Below are 6,573 nucleotides of genomic sequence, written 5' to 3'. Positions count from 1 at the left end.
ATGTTCCAACGGAATGATATTTATTTTAAACGAAAGAAAGTGTCAAACAAAACATGACACTACAACTCAGGGCGAACCAAGGCCAACATAATAAACAAAATAAGCCATTTCCCACAGAAAGTGCTAGCTAGCCTGATAGAAATAAACAATCCAAAAGACAGTTGCTAACCCTAACTCCCTATTGTGAAAACAAGAGAAAACAATCAAAAGAAAATGGCAGTTCACCCCTACAGATCTAATACTATTTACAAAATATACAATTTATAAACAAAACCACGGCACAAAACCTAACAATTCAAAAATGCTAAATAAGGTTTGGAAACCAAGAACAGCAAACAGGTGCTGCTGCCAGAAAGAGCCTCGCTAGCTGTTGGGAACCGTACTTTTAAAACTCCAGGAAGTGTAGGATGGACCAATCAGCTTCCTGTACTGCCCCCCAATCCGGCCAATCAGGCAGGGCACCTATAAGAACAACAAAATAAAAACAACACATATGGCCAGGACCGTAACATGGTCTACTAGTAATGAAGCACGATGGTTGACAAACCAATAAAGTAGCAAAACAGCAATGAAAGAACAAAATTTGATGAAAATATAGAACAATTTCTATGAATAAATAGGCAGTAACACCAGCTTGTGCTGCCCGTAAACCCAAGCAAAAAAGCTTACAGCACCTGGTATTCCCAGGCGGTCTTCCTACCAAGTACTAACCAGGCCCAGCTCTATTTGGCTGCCGAGATCGGACGAGATCGGGCGCTTAGAGAGCGGTGTGGCCGTAAGCTGCATTTAACATCATCAACAGCTCTTAAAAACGCTGGAGAAGCAGAATGCATGACACTTGCTAAGAAGAAGATAAATGTGGCAAAGTACAAAGTACTATAACTGTACTGGTCTGTTACGCCCCTGTCTAGGGGGTCAGGGTGCAACATACAAAGATAAATTAGCATGTTCCCTCTCCGATCCCCAAACCAAAATCCAGGATCGAGATGTTCCAACAGAATGATATTTATTTTAAATGAAAGAAAGTGTCAAACAAAACATGACACTACAACTCAGGGCGAACCAAGGCCAACATAACAAACAAAATAAGCCATTTCCCACAGAAAGTGCTAGCTAGCCTGATAGAAATAAACAAACCAAAAGACAGTCGCTAACCCTAACTCCCTATTGTGAAAACAAGAGAAAACAATCAAAAGAAAATGGCAGTTCACCCCTACAGATCTAATACTATTTACAAAATATACAATTTATAAACAAAACCACGACACAAAACCTAATATTTCAAAAATGCTAAATAAGGTTTGGAAACCAAGAACAGCAAACAGGTGCTGCTGCCAGAAAGAGCCTCGCTAGCTGTTGGGAACCGTACTTTTAAAACTCCAGGAACTGTAGGATGGACCAATCAGCTTCCTGTACTGCCCCCCAATCCGGCCAATCAGGCAGGGCACCTATAAGAACAACAAAATAAAAACAACACATATGGCCAGGACCGTAACATGGTCTACTAGTAATGAAGCACGATGGTTGACAAACCAATAAAGTAGCAAAACAGCAATGAAAGAACAAAATTTGATGAAAATATAGAACAATTTCTATGAATAAATAGGCAGTAACACCAGCTTGTGCTGCCCGTAAACCCAAGCAAAAAAGCTTACAGCACCTGGTATTCCCAGGCTGTCTTCCTACCAAGTACTAACCAGGCCCGGCTCTATTTGGCTGCCGAGATCGGACGTGATCGGGCGCTTAGAGAGCGGTGTGGCCGTAAGCTGCATTTGACATCATCAACAGCTCTTAAAAACGCTGGAGAAGCAGAATGCATGACACTTGCTAAGAAGAAGATAAATGTTGCAAAGTACAAAGTACTATAACTGTACAGGTCTGTTACGCCCCTGTCTAGGGGGTCAGGGTGCAACATACAAAGATAAATTAGCATGTTCCCTCTCCGATCCCCAAACCAAAATCCAGGATCGAGATGTTCCAACAGAATGATATTTATTTTAAACGAAAGAAAGTGTCAAACAAAACATGACACTACAACTCAGGGCGAACCAAGGCCAACATAATAAACAAAATAAGCCATTTCCCACAGAAAGTGCTAGCTAGCCTGATAGAAATAAACAAACCAAAAGACAGTCGCTAACCAACTGTGCTGTTGACCTACAGGGTACCGGTGGAAATTGGACTACTGTTGGTCGAAGACGAAGAAGAAGAGGAGGAAGGTGTGTTCGTAGGCAAAGAGAGAAGAGGAAAGCTAAGAATGTAGGACTGACAGTAGGGACTTTGAATGTTGGTACTATGACAGGGAAGGCTAGGGAGTTGATCGACATGATGCAGAGAAGGAAGGTGGACATACTGTGTGTCCAGGAGACCAGGTGGAAAGGTAGCAAGGCTAGAAGCTTAGGAGCAGGGTTCAAGTTGTTTTACCATGGGTCAGATAGGAAGAGAAATGGAGTAGGAGTTATATTGAAAGAGGATTTTGTGAGGAATGTTCTAGAGGTGAAAAGAGTATCAGACAGGTTGATGAGTCTGAAGCTGGAAGTTGAAGGGGTGATGTTCAATGTTGTGAGTGGTTATGCCCCACAGGTAGGATGTGAGTTAGAAGAGAAGGAGAAATTCTGGAGTGAGTTAGATGAAGTGATGCAGAGCATCCCCAGAGGTGAGAGAGTTGTCATTGGTGCAGATTTCAATGGGCATGTAGGTGAAGGGAACAGAGGTGATAAGACTGTTATGGGCAGGTTTGGTGTTCAGGACAGGAACGCAGAAGGTCAGATGGTGGTTGACTTTGCAAAGAGGATGGAAATGGCTGTAGTAAACACTTTCTTTCAGAAGAGGCAGGAACATAGGGTGACGTACAAGAGCGGAGGGAGAAGCACTCAGGTAGACTACATCTTGTGTAGACGTTGTAATCTGAAAGAGATCAGTGACTGTAAAGCATTGGTAGGGGAGAGTGTAGCCAGACAACACAGGATGGTGGTGTGTAAAATGATGCTGGTGGTGAGGAAGATAAGGAGGACTAAGGCAGAGCAGCGGACAAAGTGGTGGAAGTTGAAAAAGGAAGAATGTCGTTTAGTTTTCAGGGAGGAGCTGAGACAGACTCTGGGTGGTTTAGAGGTGCTTCCAGATGACTGGACTACTACAGCTAATTTGATCAGGGAGACAGGTAGGAGGGTACTCGGTGTGTCATCTGGAAAGAGGAAAGCGGACAAGGAGACTTGGTGGTGGAACGAGGAAGTTCAGGAGTGTATACAGAGAAAGAGGTTAGCTAAGAAGAAGTGGGACACTGAGAGGACTGAAGAGAGTAGACAGGAGTACAGGGAGATACAGCGTAAGGTGAAGATAGAGGTGGCACAGGCCAAACAAAGAGCATATGAGGACTTGTATGCTAGGTTGGACACTAAAGAGGGAGAGGTGGATTTGTACAGGTTGGCCAGACAAAGAGATAGAGATGGAAAGGATGTGCAGCAGGTTAGGGTGATTAAAGATAAGGATGGAAATGTATTGACAGGTGCCAGGAGTGTGATGGGAAGATGGAAGGAGTACTTTGAAGAGTTGATGAACGAGGAAAATGAAAGGGAACGAAGAGTAGAAGAGGTGACTGTTGTGGAGCAGGAAGTAGCAAAGATTAGTAAGAGTGAAGTGAGGAGGACATTGAAGAGGATGAAGAGTGGAAAGGCAGTTGGTCCTGATGACATACCTGTGGAGGTATGGAAGTGTCTAGGAGAGGCGGCAGTAGAGTTTTTGACTAGTTTGTTTAACAAGATCTTGGAGAGTGAGAGGATGCCAGAGGACTGGAGGAAAAGTGTACTGGTACCAATTTTTAAGAACAAGGGAGATGTGCAGAGCTGTGGCAACTACAGAGGAATAAAGCTGATGAGTCACACAATGAAGTTGTGGGAAAGAGTAGTGGAAGCTCGGCTAAGGGCAGAGGTGAGTATTTGTGAGCAGCAATATGATTTCATGCCTAGAAAGAGTACAACAGATGCAGTATTTGCTTTGAGGACGCTGATGGAGAAGTACAGAGAGGGTCATAGGGAGTTGCATTGTGTCTGCGTAGATTTAGAGAAAGCGTATGACAGGGTGCCGAGAGAGGAGCTGTGGTATTGTATGAGGACGTCTGGAGTGTCAGAGGTATGTTAGAGTGGTGCAGGACATGTATGAGAGCTGTAAGACAGTGGTGAGGTGCTGTAGGTGTGACAGAGGAGTTCAAGGTGGAGGTGGGTCTGCATCAAGGATCGGCTTTGAGCCCCTTCTTGTTTGCTCTGGTGATGGACAGACTGACAGATGAGATTAGACAAGAATCTCCCTGGACTATGATGTTTGCAGATGACATTGTTATTTGTAGTGAGAGCAGGGAGCAGGTGGAGGAAAATCTAGAGTGGTGGAGGTCTGCTCTGGAAAACAGAGGAATGAAGCTTAGCCGCAGCAAGACAGAATACATGTGTGTGAATGAGAGGGACCCAGGTGGAACGGTGAGGTTACAGGGAGCAGAGGTGAAGAAGGTGCAGGACTTTAAGTATTTAGGGTCAACGGTTCAGAGCAACGGTGAGTGTGGAAAAGAGGTGAAGAGGCGAGTGCAGGCAGGTTGGAACGGGTGGAGAAAAGTGTCAGGTGTGTTGTGTGATAAAAGAGTCTCAGCGAGAATGAAAGGAAAGGTGTTCAAGACGGTGGTGAGACCAGCAATGTTGTTCGGCTTAGAGACAGTGGCACTGAAGAAAAGACAGGAGGCAGAGCTGGAGGTAGCAGAGCTTAAGATGTTGAGGTTCTCTTTGGGAGTGACGAGGATGGACAGGATCAGGAGTGAGTACATCAGAGGGACAGCTCATGTTAGATGTTTTGGAGATAAAGTCAGAGAGGCCAGATTGAGGTGGTTTGGACATGTTCAGAGGAGAAACTGTGAATATATCGGTAGAAGGATGCTGAGGTTGGAGCTGCCAGGCAGGAGGTCTAGAGGAAGACCAAAGAGGAGATTTATGGATGTAGTGAGGGAGGACATGAAGTTAGTTGGTGTGAGAGAAGAGGATGTAGAGGACAGAGTTAGATGGAGGCACATGATTCGCTGTGGCGACCCCTGAAAGGGAGCAGCCGAAAGGAAAAGAAGAAGAAGGCCGAATCAACAAATATGCTTGTTTCTGCCAAATGCAGCAAAATACTGAAAGGAAAGTGGGTTTGCTTTCATATTTGACCTAGAACAACTCAGTTCATCATGGAAATATCATCGCAACATCTTTTATGTAGCCAGATAATCAAGAGTGTAAGTTTTTATGCGCTTAAAAGCATTTTCAGGCCGAATGAGCTGATTTCTGCCAATTGCAGGAAAATACTGAAAGGAAAGTGGGTTTGCCTTCATTTTTGACCCAGAAAAACTCAGTTCAGCATGGAAATATCATTGCTACAGCTTTTATTTAGCCAGAAATCAAGAGTGGAAGTTTTTATGCGCTTAAAAGCATTTTCAGGCCGAATTAGCAAATATGCTTGTTTCTGCCAAATGCAGCAAAATACTGAAAGGAAAGTGGGTTTGCATTCATATTTGACCCAGAACAACTCAGTTCAGCATAGAAATATCATGCAACAGCTTTTATTTATTCAGAAATCAAGAGTGTACGTTTTTATGCGCTTAAAAGCATTTTCAGGCCTAATGAGCAAATATGCTTGTTTCTGCCAAATGCAGCAAAATACTGAAAGGAAAGTGGGTTTGCCTTCATATTTGACCCAGAACAACTCAGTTCAGCATGGAAATATCATCGCAACATCTTTTATGTAGCCAGAAATCAAGAGTGTAAGTTTTTATGTGCTTAAAAGCATTTTCAGGCCGAATGAGCAAATATGCTTGTTTCTGCCAAATGCAGCAAAATACTGAAAGGAAAGTGGGTTTGCCTTCATATTTGACCCAGAACAACTCAGTTCAGCATGGAAATATCATTGCTACAGCTTTTATTTAGCCAGAAATCAAAAGTGTAAGTTTTTATGTGCTTAAAAGCATCTTCAGGCCGAATGAGCTGATTTCTGCCAATTGCAGCAAAACACTCAAAGGAAAGTGGGTTTGCCTTCATATTTGAGCCAGAACAACTCAGTTCAGCATGGAAATATCATTGCAACAGCTTTTATTTAGCCAGAAATCAAGAGTGTAAGTTTTTATGCACTTAAAAGCATTTTCAGGCCGAATGAGCAAATATGCCTGTTTCTGCCAAATGCAGCAAAATACTGAAAGGAAAGTGGGTTTGCCTTCATATTTGACCCAGAACAACTCAGTTCAGCATGGAAATATCATTGCAACATATTTTATGTAGCCAGAAATCAAGAGTGGAAGTGTTTATGCGCTTAAAAGCATTTTCAGGCCGAATGTGCAAATATGCTTGTTTCTGCCAAATGCAGCAAAATACTAAAAGGAAAGTGGGTTCGCCTTCATATTTGACCGCGAACAACTCAGTTCAGCATGGAAATATCATTGCAACAGGTTTTATTTAGCCAGAAATCAAGAGTGTAAGATTTTATGCGCTTAAAAGCATTTTCAGGCCTAATGAGCAAATATGCTTGTTTCTGCCAAATGTAGCAAATTACTGAAAGGAAAGTGGG

General features: G+C 43.1%; 2 pseudogenes; both read right to left on the bottom strand.

Moving 5' to 3' along the window:
- Nucleotides 1-662: 662 nt before the first annotated feature.
- On the bottom strand, nt 663-781 carry LOC137116692 (5S ribosomal RNA; annotated as a pseudogene).
- An 867-nt stretch (nt 782-1,648) lies between these two features.
- LOC137116987 (5S ribosomal RNA) lies at nt 1,649-1,767 on the bottom strand (annotated as a pseudogene).
- Between the last annotated feature and the right edge of the window lie 4,806 nt (nt 1,768-6,573).

The sequence above is a fragment of the Channa argus genome, unplaced genomic scaffold (assembly GCF_033026475.1).
Source record: "Channa argus isolate prfri unplaced genomic scaffold, Channa argus male v1.0 Contig032, whole genome shotgun sequence".
Classification (NCBI taxonomy): Eukaryota; Metazoa; Chordata; class Actinopteri; order Anabantiformes; family Channidae; genus Channa; species Channa argus.
The sequence above is the reverse complement of the archived record's forward strand: the minus strand, read 5'-3'. Positions and strand labels throughout refer to the sequence as shown.